Source organism: Gavialis gangeticus, unplaced genomic scaffold (assembly GCF_001723915.1).
Source record: "Gavialis gangeticus isolate Ggan-Ray unplaced genomic scaffold, GavGan_comp1, whole genome shotgun sequence".
Lineage (NCBI taxonomy): Eukaryota > Metazoa > Chordata > Crocodylia > Gavialidae > Gavialis > Gavialis gangeticus.
Genome location: NW_017729030.1, coordinates 59,997,818 through 60,016,433, shown reverse-complemented (window position 1 = coordinate 60,016,433; position 18,616 = coordinate 59,997,818). Strand labels below are relative to the sequence as shown.

The 18,616-nt window shown below is 49.3% G+C and overlaps 1 long non-coding RNA gene across 1 annotated transcript; it reads left to right on the top strand.

Moving 5' to 3' along the window:
* Positions 1 to 2,110: 2,110 nt before the first annotated feature.
* Positions 2,111 to 17,508, top strand: LOC109301246. The gene is made up of 2 exons (XR_002098484.1): positions 2,111 to 5,175; positions 16,939 to 17,508. It is a non-coding gene; the product is annotated as an uncharacterized LOC109301246 (long non-coding RNA).
* The last annotated feature ends 1,108 nt before the right edge of the window (positions 17,509 to 18,616 follow it).

Here is an 18,616-nt window from a genome sequence, read left to right as displayed (position 1 = left end):
CCCCCCTCACCTAGCTCCTCCTCCCCCACCCCCTACTTACCAGCATGGAGTCTGGGTCCAGTTCCCTGCAGCAGTGAGTGGGGACTGCCCGAATCACCAAAGCTCTCCGAATCTTTTTCAAATCAATTCAGAGAGATTTGAATTGATTCAGACCTTTTAATTAGTCCCCTGATTCAATTCGGATTCGAAAATTTGGCCATCGGATCGGGCTGAATCTCCTCCAAGTTGAATCAGCACCCAAAGCTTTGCACAGCCCTAGTGAGCAGTTGTTCACCGAGCTCTTGATGCGCTCCCCTGATGTAGCAATAAGCTGCTACCAAGTCCCCTCTCAGCCTTCTCTTCTTTAGGCTGAAGAGGCCCAAGTCCCTCAGCTTATCCTCGTTTGGCTGGCCTTGCAAGTCTCTGATCATACAGGTGGCTCTTCTCTGGACCCTCTCAAGTTTTTCCACATGCTTGTTGAAGTGCAGTGCCCGGAACTGAATGCAGTATTCCAGCTGCGGTCTCACTAGTGCTGAGTACAGTGGAAGAAGCGCTTCCTTGATTTTACATAAGATGCATTGGTTGATACATGCCAGAGTGTTGATAGACATTTTCAGTATCTAATACACTAATATTTTAATGTGTTTAATAGTAGCTCAGTATTAATTACCTATCTAAATGGTTGTCTGATTCCTCCCTAGTTTGAGATGCTTTGTGCAGCTGCAATGGTGAAAGGCAGTTGTGGCACATCATGCCCTAAGGCAGCAATGGCCAACCTGCAACACGTGCTACAAGCAGCAAAGTGAGCCTCTGTGCATGGCATGCAGCAGATTGGGTGGGAGCAGAGAGCAGAGCAGCAGACTAGGTAGGAGAAGGAGACTGGAGTAGCAGTCAGGGTAGGCATAGGGCTTAATTTGTAGGATGTCTGCTAAAATGGTTGGACCCCACAGCCCTTAAGGACTTCCAGTGCAAGCAAAACACACACAAACTTGCATGCAGCTGTGTCTTAAAGAAAAGTGTTCTGGTGAGTGGATTGTACCACTGAAGTGACCTGTATCCCAGCTATCCTAATAATACTTTAATGTGTAGTGCTGTTAAAGTGCTCCTTGCATGGTAATGGCTTATGCCTCATCAGTTTTGTTGCTACATCATTTTAGAAATAATGAAGGTAAGTAAATACTTAACACTGCAAGAGGACATAATTTACTTACAGATCTCACTATGAATCTGTGGCAGTCAGGATTAGAATGCAGTTCTCCTGACTCATGTTCTCAGCAGGAGCATTGGCACAATCCAGTCAAAATCCCCAACCATGGCCACAGCTAACTCCCAGTGGCTCTGAGGAAGTGAAATCCTGAGGTCCGTAGCTCAAAAAAATCCTTTCCAGCCCTTATGACTACCAGCAAAGCCCAGAAGCATGCAAAATACCTATGGTATAGCACAGACTGAGCTACTCTTAAATCATCCCTGACCAATGCTTATCCAAACACTTCTTGAATACCTTCAGTGATAGAGAGTCCACAACTTCTCAAATCAGTCTATTCCACTGCCTCACTGTTCTAATAGTAAAAATGTTTTTACTGATACCCAGCCTAAACCCACTTTCCTACAACTTCAAGCCATTGGTCTGTGCCCTGGTCTGCAGCAGGAAAGAAAAGGAGTTCTCCCTCTTCTTTGTGGCAGCCCTTCAGATATTTGAAGTTTGCTATCATGTCCCCTCTTAAGCACCTTTTGTGCAAGCTGAACATGGCTGTCTCTCAGCCTCTCTTTATGGCTTGTTTTTCAAATCTTTTGTCACCTTTTTTTTTGCTTTTCTCTGCTTCTCACGTCTAGCATCTCCATGTCCTTTCTAGAATGTGGACCTGCTTCATCTAGGAGAAGCCTAACCAGTGTCAAGTAAAAAGGCAATGTCACTTCGCCTGTCTCGTATCTAATGCTCCTATTGATGCAACCCAAAACCACATCTGCCTTTTGTGCAGCTGTGTCACAGTAGATGCATGTTGAGACTGACCCACCAAGATTCCTAGATCCCTCATAGTGCTGCTGTCCAGCCAGTGATCACCCACTTTGTGTTTTTGATTATTCTTCCTGAAGAATACCACTTTGCATTTGTTTTCCTGAGGTGTAGCACCTTGCATAAGAACTTAGTTTAAAGCTCTCCTTCCTAGGTTGCTCTTTCAAAGATGCTCTTTACAGAACTGGCCAGATGGATCGTATCACTTGATAGCAGGCCTTCACCTCAGAACATCTGCCTGTTTTTCAAATAATTCAAGCCCTTCACATTTATGCCACCATCTCAGCCACATGTTTACTTCCATGATATGATGGTCCCTGCCTGGGCCCTTAGCTTCCACTTGGAGAATTGTTAAGAACAACAGTTGTGCTCCAAGCTCCTTAATCCTCCTGCCAAGCGCCTCATAGTCACCTCTGATTTGCTCAGTGTAATTTCTGGCAGTATTGTTGGTGCCTGCATAGATGAGAAGGAAAGGGTAATAGTGTGAGGCGTAAATGAGCTCAGGCAATCTTTCTGCGATATCCTGAAAGTGGGCTCAAGGCAGACAGTGCACCTCCCGAAACCCCAAATCCAGATAACAAATTGGTGCCTCTATTACCCACAGAAGGGAGTCTCCAACCACCACTACTCTCCTTTTCCTTTTTGGTGCAGTCATCTTGGAACCACCATCCCTGGGTCCCTGAGTTTCCTGCTGTATTGCTGGGTCCTCTGGGTCCCACTGCTGATGTCCTCACCTCTGCTTTGTTCCCACCTGTTCTACTGCAGGGTGCTTGAAAGCAGTTGCTGACTTAAATCTGCATCTGTTGAATTCTGGGGACCCTTCTAGTAGTGATATGTTGCCACTTCTCTTTTCCCTTTGGTCTCTCTTGTGTGCTTCTTACGACTTCTATCCAAGAAGTCTTCATTTTCCCTGATAGCATGAAGCATATAGATCCCTGAGCTTTCAACCCTTCAATCTTTTCCTCCAAGGTGGACATCAGCTTATACTTGGTACAGATTAAATGATCTTGACCCTCTGGGAGGAACATGAATGTGACATGTCCCATGCAAGTAACAACAGCTAATCCAGTTTCTATTTATGCCTCCTATCTTCCCTGGAGGACACCTAGGCTATAGGAAACAAAGCAAAGTGGGGGAAGAAAAAAAACACGCCCACCCATGTGTGCATGCATGTGTTGCTTGCTGGCTGGCTGGCTGGCTGGCTGTCTATCTCTCTCTCTCTCAGCCTCCTATTCCCTGTCTCCCTCCTGTGACAAATTCTCAGACAGGCTCCCCCTCTGTACTTCTCCTCTGGCTTTATAGACATCAGTGGTATCATTTTTCCACCTTAATGTTACTAGCTTAACAGAGCTCTTTCAGGTCATGTTCACAAGCATACTAGAGGTAGGCAAAGCTAAATGGAAAGGTATCAGAGATATGGCCCACAGAGTCCTGTCATCTGGCCCATGCAGCTAACAGTGGAGGACAATGTTAATTGCTGCTGTTGCCACTTGTCTTTCCACCACATTTTCAACCTGTGCCCAGCTTCATGGACTGAATGACATGCCTCTGCACTCCAGATTAAGCCCACAGACCAGACCTGCACTACTCTGGCCCACAGGCTGAATGGATTCATGCTATATGAGAGAGTGCTTTGAAATCTTCCTTAATCTAACATGGGCTAGAAGCATGAATGGCCTGGTCTGAATCCAAGCTAAATGTGGTAGAACCTAGAATCCGGCAAGCCCTATTCTTGTAGGTGCTGCTATCTTATAGTGCATCTCCTTGAGGGGACAGAGGCACAGCCTTTTTGGTGTCTTGGGCTGGCTCAAGTCACCCAGCTGCCTGTCAGTGAATATAGCCAAATCCTATTTAAGCTTCACATACCTAAATTGCATATAAATTGTATGAGGGGAGGTTACCTTTGGCACTACTGTATAGTTTGGGGTTCTGTTTTGCCCTGTAATAGCATAGGACCACCCTGCAGCTCTGTCTTCATGGCTAAATTCTTTAATCACCAGGCCATGTACTAAGCATTGCCCTGAGAGTCCTCCAGCCCCCACTTTGAAGATAGTCCACTGTGCCGTCCAGTCTCTGGATAATGCGTTAAAGAATAATGGAAAGTTGTTGCCCCATTAGGAACAGGGGCCTAGGCTAAACTATAGGGCCCTATCCTTTCCTGGACAAGAGTCATATTGCTGAAATATGCCTCTCTCCGCAGCTCTCTCCTATCCCGCTGTTTTGGTGCCCTGTGGGCCAGTGTCAAGATTGGCTTCTTAGGCTCGTGAAGGGGAAATAGAAGCAGATCCCTTGTCATTCAGGCTAAGGCAGTTGGATGTGGTGCTGAGCCTCACCATCAGGCATGGTTTAAGCAGCTACAGAAAGATGGCGTCTTTTATTTACATGAGCTCAAGGGGCCCCTTGGCTCAGGTGGACTTTTTAAGGGACTTGATATGCTCCTTAAGCTTACTAGTTTCTGTTGTTCTACAACTGCTAGCTGTTGCATAGAGTTAAACGTGTTTGCACTTCTGCAGAATTATGAGCACAGTCCCCAGCCTGCTTGTCACTGATACTAAGTTGGCACCAAAACCACACCCCTCCAGGTGTTTGGATGAACTTTCAGGCCTCAAATACCCTTAGGTTGCCAGAGGGGCTTTAATGCTGCCAGAAGAGGCAGAAGGCAAGAGGTGGATGCAGCTGCCACTTCTCATTGCCAAATTTCTGACCTTAAGGCAGCTCTGTGGGCTGGATGACATACATGGCTCTGCACTCTGGATCTAGGCCATTGACCAACCCCACACCACACATCTTGCCTCTGGGGCTGAATGAGTTTGGCACCCTGATCTAGCCAGTGAAGATATCGCAGCATAGCCTTCAGTTCAGGTTAGGTCCTGGGCATGTAGTCCAGGGGATAAAAAGACAGCACCTGAAGAGGGGGGGAATAAACTGAACTTGGTTCTCTGAGATGGGATATTTTGGATAAGCTAGACTCGCTAAAGCCCTAAGGTAAGATGAATATTATTTGGACTTTTTGTGATAAAAAACATTTTATTTGTTCAGCTTTGTTTCTGCTGTTGAGAGTAAACTGTTCTCTGTTTTGGAAAAGCTTGTTTAGGTCTTCATATTGAGCATGGGTCCCTGTTCCTGAAGTGAAGCCGCCACAAGATTCAAACCCATTCAGACCTGCTGAGCATTCATAGCTGGTAAGCAAGGCGCATGTTCAGAGATGCAGCTAGCTCTGTAACCCTGTCTGTGTCTTCCAGTGAACCATAGATATGGTCTGGTGCAGTAAGGCAGCAGCCCAAATTGAACCTCGCCCATGCAACAAGTGGCTTTTAGTCTTGATTTAACACAGTAGCCTTTAGGCCTGTGCAAGTCGGCAGCGATCCGAGCTGGCTTCGGATCCGGCCACTTCGGATGACAGTGATCCAATCCGGAGCTCTGGACCAGGTTTCCACCTCGATCCGACTGGAGCAGCTCTGAAGCTTTGGAGCCACCTCGGAGATCCAGCCATAGGTATAATGGGGGAATCAATTAAATATCTATAACTTTGTTGTTTTTTTGTCCGATTCGGATGAAACTTACAGGGATGGTAGCCTCTGCCAAGTTTCAAGGAGATTGGTGCAGAGGCTTGGGGGGAACTGTACCCCAAATTCTTGAAAGCCAAACTCATGTCACATCTGTTGTTACACCACAGGGGGGTTAAAACTGCAGGGGTGGTGGCTCTTACTGAGGCCATAAAGCCTGCCAAGTTTCAAGGAGATTGGTGCCGGGGTTTGTGGGGAACTGCACCTCAAGCTGCAGACAAGCAAAACTCACGACATGGGTGACACTGCGTGTGTTAAGGTGTAGCGGGGTGACAGCTGCAGGGATGGTGGCCCCTGCTATGGGCACAATGCCTGCCAGCTGTGGAAGAGATTGGTGCAGGGGGGTTCTGGGGCCCTGCACCCCTAGCTGCTGACAGACAAAACTCATGCCATGGGTGCTTGTGGGACTGACTGTGTCTGTCTTGGGGCAGTTGATTGTCTGTATTGATTCTTTCCTCGCCTTAGCCTGGTTTTGTAGGTGCTAATTGATGACAATTAACTGGCTACATTAGCTAGGTCCTGTTTATTGAGCTAGTCCCTGAGTGAATCATAGTTTCATAGTAGCTAGGGTCAGGAGGGACCTGAACAGATCATCTAGCCTGACCCCTGCCACAGGCAGGAATGAATGCTGGGTTCACAAGACCCCAGACAGGTGATCATCCAACCTCCTCTTGAATTTGCCCAAGGTAGGGGGTGAAGACCACTTCCCTGGGAAGTTGGGTCCAGATTTTGGCCACCCTACCTGTAAAATATTGCCTTCTGATCTCTAACCTAAACCTATTCTCCATCTGCTTATTACCATTGTTCCTTGTCACCCCAGGTGGTGGTGGGGAGAAAAGGGCTCTACCTGTTTGCTGTTGATCTCCCATGATGAGTTTGTAGGCAGCCACCAGGTCCCCTCTCAGCTTCCTCTTGCTGAGGCTAAACAGGTTCAGGTCCCTCAGTCTCTCCTCATAGGGCCTGTCCTGCTGCCCTCTCACCAAACAGGTGGCCCTTCTCTGAACCCTCTCCAGGCTGGCCACATCACCTTTGAAGTGTGGCGCCCGGTACTGGATGCAGTACTCGAACTGCAGCCTGACGAGCGTCACATAGAGAGGAAAGATCACCTCTCTGGACTGGCTTGAGATGCACCTTTGGATGCATGACAAGGTATAGCTGGTCTTGCTGGCTGCAGTCTGGCATTGGCGGCTCATGTTCACCTTGAAGTCAATAATGACTCCAAGATCCCTTTCCGCCTCTGTGCTTTCAAGAAGGGAACTCCCCAGCCTGTATGTATGCTATGGATTCCTTCTCCCAAGCTGCAGCACCCTACATTTGTCTACGTTGAACCCCATTGATTGGTAACTGGTAACACAGCAGCTTAGCAGCCAGGCCTGCAGTAGTGTCTCCCCTGTCCCAAGACAAACACAGTCAGTCCCACAAGCACCCTTGTCACGAGTTTTGCCTGTCAGCAGCTAGGGGTGTAGGGCCCCAGAACCCCCCTGCACTGATCTCCTTGACAACTGGCAGACTTTGGGGCCACCATCCCTGCAGCTGTCACCCCGCTGCGCCTTAACACAAGCAGTGTCACCCATGGCACGTGTTTTGTTTGTCCACAGCTTGAGGGGCAGTTCCCCCCAAACCCCTGCATTGATCTTGAAACTTGGCAGGCTTTGTGGCCTCAGCAAGAGCTACCAGCCCTGCAGTTTTGACCCCCTGTGTTGTAACACATAGACATGACATGAGTTTTGCTTTCAAGGATTTGGGGCGCAGTTCCCCCCAAACCCCTGCACTGATCTCCTTGAAACTTGGCAGGCTTCATGATCTCTGTAGAGTTTACCACCCCTGAAAATTTCATTCAAATTGGACAAAAAAACAACAAAGTTATAGATATTTTATTGTTTCCCCATTATACCCTATGGCCAGATCTCTGAGGCAGCTCCGAAGCGCTTCAGGAAGCCTAACGAGGCAGCGCTTTGACCCAGACATGCTGCTTCGGACCCCGAAGCATCCAAAGCTTCTCCGGATCCGAAGCTCTGTCCGAAGGCTCGCACAGCCCTAGTAGCCTTCTAGGTATTGAGTTGCTGTTCCTCTAATGTCCTGAAGATGGAGCCCGTATCCCTCATATTCGGTTCTGACACGTCCTCCACTATGCACAGAGGAGCTATCTGCTTCCATACACCCAGCTCTGAGGGCAGCATCTGCTGTTGGGAGCCTCCCTCCTGTTTGGAATCATCTCTGATACACAGAATAGACCCAGCAAGACACTATAAGATCTGCATTCAGTCCTGCATGAAGCCAAGCTCCTCCTTTTCAAAAGCCTTCCCTGTACCTCTGGGCTGCCCTATGCACATGGTGAATGGCAAGGCAGTGTCCTGCATTGCCCCTCTTTGTGTCATTTGTCTGCTGTATTGCAGTATCAAAAGGCATCAAGCTTCAAGTCAGCACCTGCCCTTCTACAGCAGAAGCATACATCCTTTGCCACTTCCTTTCTCGCCATCTTGTTCCCATCCTGAGTGAGCTGAGAATACCTTCCCTGAGGTACAAGGCAAGGATTTTTGTGGGTGATACCTTTTATTGGACTCACTGCATTTGGTCTAATAAAATAAGCAGTGGGTCTAATAAATATTTCACCCACACACATCCTTGCCTTTTGCATAATTCCTAGACCGTAACAGCCTCAAAATTGCTCCAACATTTCCTAAGGTAATAGCTTTCTCTCCCCCTCCCCTGGCCCTCTGCTCATCCTCTGTTGGACTCTGTCTGCCTATTGTCATGATTTACCATGATGGAATTGGTACAGGATAGAGAATGGCAACAAAGCCCCAGAATTCATCTCGCAGGTGGGCATTGAGGGAGAACTTCTGTCCAGCTTTGGCTTGTTTTTGGTTGGGTTTTTTTGAGTTGTGGGTTAGAAAACAAAACTTTGACAGAGAAACTGGAGTCAGACACCAGTTAGGCCTGGGTTTTTCTTTGAGTGACCTAGACTGGGAGTTTTATGTTAGGTCCCCTCAACAGTACTACAGTTCACCTGGATTTCACAAGAATACTCCTGCTACTTCTCCTAATACAACCTATGGATAAGATGTTCCCAGACCAACAGAAGGCTTCATGCAAAGAGCCCAGAGGCTACTGTCTTAAATGCTCCTAGCATTTCAGACACCTAGACTGCCCAGCAGAATCTGATCTAGGACTAGTTTGGAGCGGTGAAAATACCCGCCCCCACCTCCCCCATGGAATTATGCCAGGTTGGTTTGAGTCCCGTAGTGCTGCACAGTAGGTCATGTCATGCTGAAAGTCAGGTGAGGTTGGGCTCCTTTAAAAGTATATCCTTGAGGCCAGGTTATGGGAGAAGGGCTAGCTAGCTGCACAGTCAGCACATGCTGGTGGTTACAGGGCAGGGTGGTTGTCTGGGCACCTGACTCTATTTCTAGTTCTCCCAGAAACTCGAACTTGAACAGGGCACCTCGGTTGGGAGTGTGGTAGGGTGAGCAATGTGAAACAACCAAACTGCAGTCAGAGGCAGCAGCAGGTGCTCGGCATTGAAAATTCAGGCCTGAGATGCTTGGAATTGGGCTCCCAAATTCAGGGGCTGCCAGTGTAATTGTGCCAGGGCCTGGAAACTTGCTGCTTCATCTCCCCCCGGCTGTGACATGCAGCGAACAATAGCTCTCTACCTCACGCAGGTCCTAAGGGTAAAACATTGAACATCTCCTAGTGCCAAGCTAGAAGGAGCTGGAAAAGAGTATTATGGGCTTCGTGGAGCACAGAGGAGAACAGGTTCCATTGCACGTGTCCTGCTTCCCTCAGGGAAAAGCTGCTCCCTTAGCCAGCCTGGGGGGACGGGAGATGGACAGTTGAGCAGGAAGGAGGGAGCAGGTGTTGACTTGCTAAGATGGCAGCCTGTGGAGGAGCAGCTTGCTGTGACCTAAGAGGACAAGGGTCCCTGTGCCCTCCTACCCCTGCTCAGCAGGGGCAGGTGCCTGAGTGTACTGCAGCATCAGTAATGCAGGAATCCTTGGGGACAGCTGGGTTCAGAGGGCAGATGCAAGAAGCTATGTAGGGGGGCAGCCCAAAGCATTCAGCCACCTCCAGTTATCTGTTCTGCCCTGGGAATAGTAATGCCTAATGTCCACCCTGGCTCTTGGGGGCCTTCTAGGGTGAGCTGTCACATGCTCTGCTGCTGCCAGCCATGGAGAGGGTTAGAGCTGCCTGTAGCAGGGGTAGTGGGCCTGAGGCTGAGGGTCAGGAGAGTGGTGGGGCTGGGCAGGTCCTGAACAGAAGGCTGCACTGGGACATGGACAGGTAAAACCTGCCTCTGACTGTGCTCTGGATTAGCACAAGGCAGGGGTCAGGTTTTGGGCTTAGGGGGGCATTGTGCCCATGTGCAAACAGCCACAGTGTGGTGCAGCTCAGGGAAGCAGCCACATTGGGATACATGTAGCTGCAAGCGGTTGCAGCTTGAACGTTGCAGTCACAGACTTAGGAGATGAGGAAAACAGCAGGCCTGCCATAGGTAGAGTCCCTAGAGCTGACTTGCAGAGCCAGAGTGAGTGGAAGGGGTTGGAGTAGTGCCACAGTCCTGGAGGAGTCGTCTTCTGTACCCTGAAATCTCTGTCCCCTTAGGACTCATCTGGGCCCAAATGAAGTGCTCTCCCTTTTGTGCAGTGCCTGAGGCTGGATGCCCTCACTCTGACTAGAGCCAGAGAGCAATCCTGATTTGTCTGAAGGACAGTATCCTGCTTCCCCCACCTCCACCATTGGAGCATGTGATGTAGGGAGCCCAGAGCTGCAAAGGATCTTCTTTTGATGGGGTGTGTAGAAGGGTTTGGGAGAAGCGGGGGACCTTCCTGCTACACAGGGTGGGGAGCTGACCAGAGAGCCTGGCAGTGCCTCAAAATGCACATCTGTGGGGTGTAGAGGCAATGGAGGCTGTGGAAAGGGCTCTCTTGGTGGGGCAGCTGATGACCTGCTAAGAGGAGTGGGTCTCCTCTGAAAGTCTCACACCATAATCCTGCTGCGCCCTGAGAGGTAGGTGAGCCAAGACCCCTCAGCCACCGTCTCAGATCTCTACCCTTTATTGTTTCTTATGATCAAGCAGGTTCCTCAGGCCCTTCACTGTTTTAGCACCTAGTGGTAGCAGCCCAGCTGCCTCTTCCCAGGCAGCTGTGTTTGACCTGCCTGGTAGCTACAGAGAAGGGTTCGTGTTCCCCTGGGTGATTCTGCAGGCTGAGATACCTCTGGGTATATGAGGCTCTGCCCCTATAGGGACCCCAGCCTCATCTGAATTTATGCTGGCCCTGCCTGCTCCTTGCCCTGCCCCCATCTGCTTCCTGGCCTTTAGAAAGCTGGGAGTGCCCTGGGGGAAGAGGGACTGGACATGCATGGCTGGCAACTCAGGAAAGGCTGCAGGGCCAGGCTCCTCACGTAGACAGGAACCCCCTGCAGCGACTTCTCTGTTAATACGGTTCTCTATTAACAGCATCTGCTGCCTGGGCTGCCAGCTGGCTGCTCAGCTCCCTGGGAGGTCCCTCCAGCCTTGCAGGCAAGGTGCTCACCTGGCACCCCAGCCTTGCTGTAGCTTCACCCTCAAGGACAGAGACACTGTAGGGCCTGCTGGCCCCTTCAGACATGCCGTACCTCGGCCTTCCCCAGCAGTGGGAGCACCACAGCCTGCCTCCCCCAACCTGTCCCCTGTGGAGGTTTCCTTTCTGCCTCCCCTAGGTGTGTCCTTGCAGCTACCTCAGTGGTAGTCCTAGGCTGGGGGAGGAAGGGGGCAGCTATAGCTCACTGTGAGGTTTGAAATCAGGCCCTTCACTGTTTTTAGCACCTAGCTGTAGCAGCCCATATGCCTCTTCCCAGGCAGCTGTGTTTGAAATGCCTGGTAGCTACAGAGAAGGGCTTATGTTCCCCTGGTGGATTCTGCAGGCTCAGATACCTCTGGGGGCCCTCTGCCCAGCCTCATCTGACCAGGTTGGATCAGGGCTGAACCAGGAGCCCTGGGACTGCCCAGCCTTATCCCATCCTCCTGTTCCAGGTGCCTGGCCATATACCAAGGAACTGCCCTAGCCAGTCCCAGATAGTAAGGATGGAAAATACCCTTGAGGCCCTCCCCTTCCCTCATGGGAGTTGACAGCAGCTGCTGACCCAGGCTGCCAAGGCTTAGGGTGACAGATGGAGGATGGATGGCCTTGCACTGAAGTAAATTCGGGAACAGACCCCACTAGGCTCAGGGCCTCCAGTCTCCACATCACCAGAGCAGTGTAGACCACTCCTCCAACACACAAGAGACAGTTTAACTCTGGATTAAATACCCTTTCCCATGGGAGAAGGGTGTCTGTGGAAATTGGGGTGATCACATCACAACACATCACACTGCCGAGAAGGCGAGCAACTAAAACCAACCTCCCAGGTGCCAGCAGCGCTCATGCCCTGTTCTATGGACCTGGCAACTGGAGAAGCCTTGAGGCTACACGGTGCCTATGTGGTATACACTTGGCTGGAATCCCTCCAGAACTGCACAGTGTTAGACCCTCTATGCTCTTGTTAAGAGACTCCCAGCTTGTAGCCTGCCAGGACCTTCCTCTGCCCTGGATTCCCCCCCGGCCCAGCTCAGCACTGCATGATTGGAGGTGCTGGCTCTGAGCTGGGCCGCAGCTGCATGATTTCCTCAGGCACCAGCTGGGCTGGCTGCTCCTAGCATGGCAGGGGCTGTCAATGACATTCAGATTCCAAATGGACACAAGGAGATGCTTGTTAATTCCATGCATATTTAGCCCCAGGAATTCACTGCCATAAGCCCTTCCAGAGACTGAGAGTGCATTCAGCTTCAAAAAGAGACTAGAGTTTTACAGAGAACAATAACACCAATACCTGCTTCAAAGGGAAGAGCAAAGTTTCTAGTTTCTTTTTACCTGGAGAAAAATGTGTATTGTGTTATACGTGATGATGCACTGCACCATCTGCACCCCCACCCCTCTATTCAAAATCCTGGATCCACCCCTGACATCCACTGCCTCAGACATTTTTTAGTTCTCATGCAGCTCAGCCCCTTCATTTATGAACACTTGCATTTCTCAGGCTACTGTTTCCCCCCATTTATCAGTTGCCAATTCTCTCCTTACATCTCCTCATGATGTGACATTATGAATGGATGTTCCACCTCCAGTGCCTTTCCTTTCCCCTGGAGCCTTGACCAGCACACAGTATTTGTGTGTACTTACCTCATTTTTATTCATTTCCAGTTCAGGTGGGTATTTTAAGTCTGAAGGGCTGGATGGATAAGAAGAAATTAAGCACTTACGTGCTTCATTAGGCACCAACAGTTTTCTCAAACTACCCACTCTGCTGCTGCCCTACCCTCTGGGCACCTAAAAACCCCTAGGGCCCTAATTTCTGCCATTGGCACTTAACCACTTAAGTCCTGAGACTTGAAAAGATGAACTCTGGTAGGATTCTGTTTAATGCCCCTCATGCCCCGCTTGCCTGTTGGACCTGATCTAGCAGGCAGGGTCAGAATACAGCTAACCTCCCAAACCCACAAAGCTCAGGGAAGGGGAAGGGCCCCTTCCTTTTACTCACTAGGATAGTGTAGTTAGAGCACCCATTTAGGATACGAAGACTCAGACTCAAATCCCTCCTTTGGGGCAGAGCAGTGAATTGACCCTGGATCTATTGTAGACATGTTCCAATCACACGGGTTTCTGGGGGTAGGAGGCTGTTCTCTCAATCTCCTTCTGAAGCTGTTTCACTTTGCAAGCAAACTGGAAACTTATGGGTGCAGGGGCTGGAATTCCAGGTGAGTGCCCTAACCAGCCAGGAAGAAAGTCATTTTCCCTTTCTTAGGCTCCATGAATATTTAAATATTCAATGTAAAGTGGAAAATTCAGCAGAAAAGATGGAGAGCTCTGCCTTAGACTGCACTATAGCCAAATGCTTCGAAATAGTCTTTTGGAAGGTGGGAAACCTGTGTCAAGTCTCTGAGCTAAATTAGGTCAAAGGATCTGAACCTAACTATCCCCCTTCCCAGTTGAGTGCAATGAGCACTGGGCTGTTAAAACATATGTGGATGCACAGTTCTGTGGGGATAAAGGACTGAGCTGGCTTGGGCAACAAACTCCAGAGAAGAGTTCATCTCTATGAATCTCACATGGGGGCAGTGCCTAGCTCCTCCTGAGAGGCAGGGATCCCTTTATGCACTGCCCACTCAGTATCTTCAGTGCACATTTGGGTTACACAAGGAAATTCCTCCAAATTTGCATCTGAAATCTAATCCCTTCATGGTTACCTCTTTAATGGAAACAGATATAAATAGTTCATGGTCAATGATTCCAAGCCTCTCAAGCTCTCGAGCAGTGGGAAATGGATGCTAGGCAGCATCCCCCTTGACTTTTAACTTCATGTTCTGGCTTGTGCAGTTGTTTTCTGTGTACCAGAGCAAAGCATGTGGTATTACAGGCTCAGGTAAAATCTCCCAAGCAGATAGAGGCTTGCTGCAGGTGCCTGGAGGGCTGACAAAGGGATTCTTCTTTTACAACCTGTGGCAAGTGACCCTGCTCATTTCTTCTTTGCTTTTTCTTCCTTGTATATTGACTTAGTGGAATTCCCTACTGGGTTCTCTAGTGGTTGGCAATACCGCTCTGGCATTCTGAAGAGCTCTGTTTGCCCTGGAATGGCACCTCCTGTTCTTTTCTCTCTCTCCCCTGCATACATCACACCCTCCCTATGGACCTTCACCCTTACCCCCCAGACCCTTCCCCCCTCAGCTTTCTGGTACATCTGCTAATCCTTATTGCCCTTGTATTTCCTACCTAGAGCACACTCTGCCTAATGAGCTCTGCCTGCTTACATCCAAGAAATTGAGCAGTTCAGCCTGCAGTAGGAATCAGTGGTGGCAGAAAGTGAGCCCCTGGGATGGTGGCAGAGATCACCATCCCAGTGTCTAATACAGACTCCTTGCACTGCAGCCAGCCTCCCAATAATCCATGGATACCAGGCCCAGCCATCAGTAACAATCACCCCACAGGGTGGGTCTCCAAGGTCCAGATTATTTCTGTACTCGGACTTTGCATGACAGAGCTCTCATCTGCATCACTTCCCTCGGGAGGTGCCTTGTGCAGGCAACTGTCAGATGTCCTGCTTTAATCTAAGGCCATGACCAGCATTATCCACCTTGGGTATTGTAGCAGTTCCCCTACAGACACACTTGAATGTCTCCAGCAAAGGTGCACAGCACTCCTGAAAAGTCAGGCACTCTGAATTAGGCACCCAAACATGGATTTAAGTACCCCCCCATTTGGTGATACTGGCCTCACCCTGGGATGTATCTTCAGTGTATTCAAGTGCACTTTGCTGTTCTTAGTGTGCAAGGGCTGAGGATGATACTGAGCTTGAATGGCCATTATAGCTTGTGCTCTTCAATATATTCATTAACAACTTGGATGAGGGGGTGGAAAGCTCAATTATTAAGTTTGCAGATGATACCAGGCTGTGGGAAAATGCAGGCACAAGGATAGGGTCATCCAGGATGACCTTAACAGACTGGACTCATGGGCAAAGTAGAATCAGATGAGGTTTAATAAATGCAAAATCCTTCATCTGGGTAGGAAGAACCCTCCTCACAACTACACAATGAGTGGTGGCCCACTGGCTGGCACAGCATCTGAACAAGGCCCGGTGGGTTACGATCAACCAGAAGATGAGTATGAGCCAGCAGTGTGATGAGGTCACCAGGAAAGCAAAAAGAACTCTGGTATGCATCAGGCGGGGTGTGTCCAGTAGATCCAGGGAAGTGCTCCTCCCTCTGTATTCGGCACTCGTGAGGCCTCAGTTGGAGTACTGAGTCCAGTTCTGGGCACTGCACTTCAAGAAGGACATAGATAAGCTCAAGAGGGTACAAAGAAGAGCCACCCACATCGTCAGGGGAGGATAAGCCCTACACAGGAGACTCTGAGAATTGCGCCTGCTCAGTTGGATGAAGAGAAGGCTGAGAGGTGACTTGATAGCTGCCTACAAATTCATTGCGGTGAACACCAAGATTTAGGTGAGCAACTCTTCAGGAAGACAGCCCAAGGGAGGGTGAGGACCAATGGGCATAAGTTTATAGAAGGTAATTCAGGCTGGATATAAGGAAGAACTTCTCTGTAAAGGTCTCTGTAAAGCATCTGGAACACACTCCCAGCAGTCACCATCCTTGGAGGTGTTCAAGAGGAGGCCTAGACAGGCACCTTGTTGAGCTTGTCTGAGCCCAATAACTTTCTGTCCATGGCAAGGGACTGGACTTGATGATCTTACAGGTCTCTTCTGGTCCTACAGTTCTATGATTCTATAGCCAGCAGGCTGATCACAGAGACTTTTGTGGTGTGCAAGGGCAGTGGGGAGGTACTGCAGGGTCTTTCCCTCTCAAAAGTAGAGCTACATTGCTGTGACTGGCATTTAAGCCTCTGATGAAGTGAACTTAGGTTCACAAAAGCTTGTGCTTTTAAGTTTTATATATAAGCTTAAAATATATAATTGCTTTCAAGCTTTTTATATAAAAATCTATTTAATCTCGTTTAATCTAACATGGATAACTACCTCCTTCCATTTAAGCTGCAGGGATTGCTGACTCCTCACTCACTTCTGTAGGCTTCAGATTAGAGTCGCATCCTACAGCTGCAGTAGATTCAGTTTTAGGTACATCCTAGGGAACCAGGGCCTGAAAGTTCACAACTAGACTTGACACCTATAGAAGCTGGAGAAGGAAAAGTGTCTACTGGGGATACTGTAAAGCACCCCTCTCCTCTAGGAACCTGGGCAATGACCTGCTGTCAGGGCAACAGGCCTTGAGCACAGGCAACAATAGGGGCAAACTGTGCCTCAGAAGCCCCTGCGATCCCAGCTGCTGGTAACTGCACGGTTGTAATTTACTGTACCACTCTTTAGACAAGCACCTTGGTTTTTCAGTCCAACTTGGTGCTACTGCTGCCTTCTAAGATGACAGCTTGACACACTGTGTAGACCCTTAAGGCACCTGAGGGTTCTCTCCTGCCACGTCTTTGCTGGAATTAATAGTTAAAGGGGAGGAAGATCTTACTCCTACGTCCCTCAGTGCCTTGCTGTCTTCTATGTAGTATCTTCACCCCTGTTGCTCTGCCTCCCCTACACCCTGCCTAATGCCAACCAGATGGTGTTAAGGTCTAGCCAAATCAGACTTAGGGTCTCGGTCCACGACCAGACAAAACTACAAATCGTCCATTTGTTTATACACAGACATCGGGTTCATACACAGTCTTTTCCTTATCCCAAGGTTCTGTTGTCCATTCCGCTCCCTCCTAGGCAATGTTGAGGTAGGGTTGCACCTTAGACTTGGTGCTTCCATCCATATACTCACAAATTCACTTTGCTTCTTTTCCTTTTCAGGTTCACCATCACTCCAGCTCCAGTCTGCAATGTCAGGGATCCACGCCTGCTGCAACAGTGAGTATTTCGGCTCCTCTGAGACCATTATGGTGAGAAGCCTCTCAGCATCTGGCTTCTGCCAATTGCCCCTGCTAGGGCAAGTGACCTCACTGTGTTGCTCACGTTCCCTCAGGGACCATTTTTCCAGTCCTCCCTGGGTGTTGCTCCAGGTTGCTTTTGAACCAGTGGACACAGGCCGGGTGCCAAATCACTGCCAACACACATTTACAAAGCATGCCCAGACTGGCACTGGAAGTCCGCCCTGGTCTGCTGCCATGCTCAGCATCAGCTGTTCCACTCGTCAGTCCCGTGCCGCAGGTAAGTTACCTCTCATGGTAGTGTCCCTGGCACAGTGGTCTTGGAGTAGTTTTGTATTTATGGGATGATGACAGAAATCAGCCCTTGAGAAGAGCATGGCCAGGGAAGAGGGGGCAGTGGACCAATTCTTGTCGCTGGCTTTACATTTTCACAATCTAAATGAAGTAGGAACTTTGCAATAACTCTAAGCAGGAGATGGGCAGGTTTGGCTGGAAAAATAAGATAAAAACCAGAAGCAGGCAGAGGCCCAAACAGCAGCACCAGAAAGAAAAACAAACAGCAGGAAATTAGAGGCAGGGGGGTTAACCACAGCAAATGCAGAGCAGGGGGAGGAGGAAGCAAGTGACAAACCTGCCAGGGTGGATTTCCAGCTGCACAAGACAATGTTGGAGCCACCGCTCCCCCCTCATCTCCCTTCCCACTTCCCATCAATTGTTTGTTGATCCCCTTGGTCACGGCTTCTCTTCTTATTCAATTACAAGCTCTTTGGGGCAGGAACCGTCATATTCTGTGTGCTCAGACTTGTATAAATGCAGTGGGGTCCCACGGTCTCAGCACAGTGCCAGTGAAGAACAACAGTGAAGAAGGTCTCCTCTGCATAAGTAATCCCTCTGCTAGGAGTGCACTTATGAGGCATTGCCACTCCCCCTGAGAATGGCACCTATGGGTGCCACTCATGGGAGATACAAGCAGTGCCCAGAAGTACCGTAGGAGGGTTGGGGCAGACGGGTGAAGCTGACAGCATGTGGGAAACATTCGTTTATGTTTGGTGACTGGCTCAGGCTGCATAGATTTGAATGTTTGGTCTGTAGCACAAAGTGGGCTGGACCTAGGAAAGTGGAAGACAGCCGACTAGGGGTCACCACTGCTGAGTTGTTCTAGCAGGGTGGGACAATGGGGGCCAAGATGTTATTTCTTAGTGACCAAATAGCCTCCAAACGGATAGAGAATAGAAACCCCTTAGCAGGGGACCACCTCTGGGCTGATTTCTCTGCGCCAGAGACTCAAACCATCTCAAACGGAAGATTTCTGAGGAGAGGAGGCAGGTGGGAGCTGGCTTCCCTCGTGGATGCTGACCAAAACTGAGCGGACTCTCAGGGCTGATGAGGCCGGAGGGAAGAATCACATTTAACTCTTGTTTTTCCATAGTTCTGTAACTGTTGTCCTCTTTTCTCTTAGAAAGCACATGCAACCAAGCAACTGACAGGCAGTCCTCGGATTTACAACAGAATTGGTTCCTAAAAAACGCATCTTAAGTCAAAACGTTGCAACTCAGAACCAATTTTCCCATAGGAAACAATCTTATAAATGGGGGCTTGGT